The sequence below is a fragment of the Triticum aestivum genome, chromosome 4B (assembly GCF_018294505.1).
Source record: "Triticum aestivum cultivar Chinese Spring chromosome 4B, IWGSC CS RefSeq v2.1, whole genome shotgun sequence".
Classification (NCBI taxonomy): Eukaryota; Viridiplantae; Streptophyta; class Magnoliopsida; order Poales; family Poaceae; genus Triticum; species Triticum aestivum.
Genome location: NC_057804.1, coordinates 104,893,943 through 104,894,542, shown reverse-complemented (window position 1 = coordinate 104,894,542; position 600 = coordinate 104,893,943).

Sequence of the window (600 nt, the reverse complement as noted above, 5' to 3'; positions counted from 1 at the left end):
TCCGTTTCCCCCCTCCGGGTGCCGGCGGCGCCGCCGTTCGTGAGGGAGGCCACGCACCGGAGATGCGTGCCGCCTCTTCGGACATGCCACAACACCACCCCGCATGTATGAGGGCCCGGTACGACGCTCCGGTGGCATTGCTACCCCCCAGGGGCCCCGTCCCACCTAACCCTGTAGCGTTTGACCATGGGATCTAGCCCTTTGACTTTGCACGGACGGGCTTTGACCAGTGGACCTCTCCACCCGGTTGTGTCGGTCGGCCCAGAGGGACACCGGGGAGCAACATCCGGGCCAGGCCCACAGCTACATCCACTCCGTGTAGACCCGACGCGTCCGTTTCCCTCCTCCAGGTGCCGGCGGCGGTGCCGTCCGTGAGGGGGGGCACGCACCGGAGACGCGTGCTGGGCGTTTGCAACCGCCTCAACACTTCCAGACTTGTGAGAGGCCGCCTACGCAAGATTTTACGGTATGCTACCCCCCGAAGGCCGCCGGCCACAGTCGTAGACGTGCGAAGAGCAATCCGCGTAGAGGGAAGTGTTCAGATACTTCTCCATCACAAAAAATTATGAAAAATTACCATCAGTCCTATAGCACGTGTGC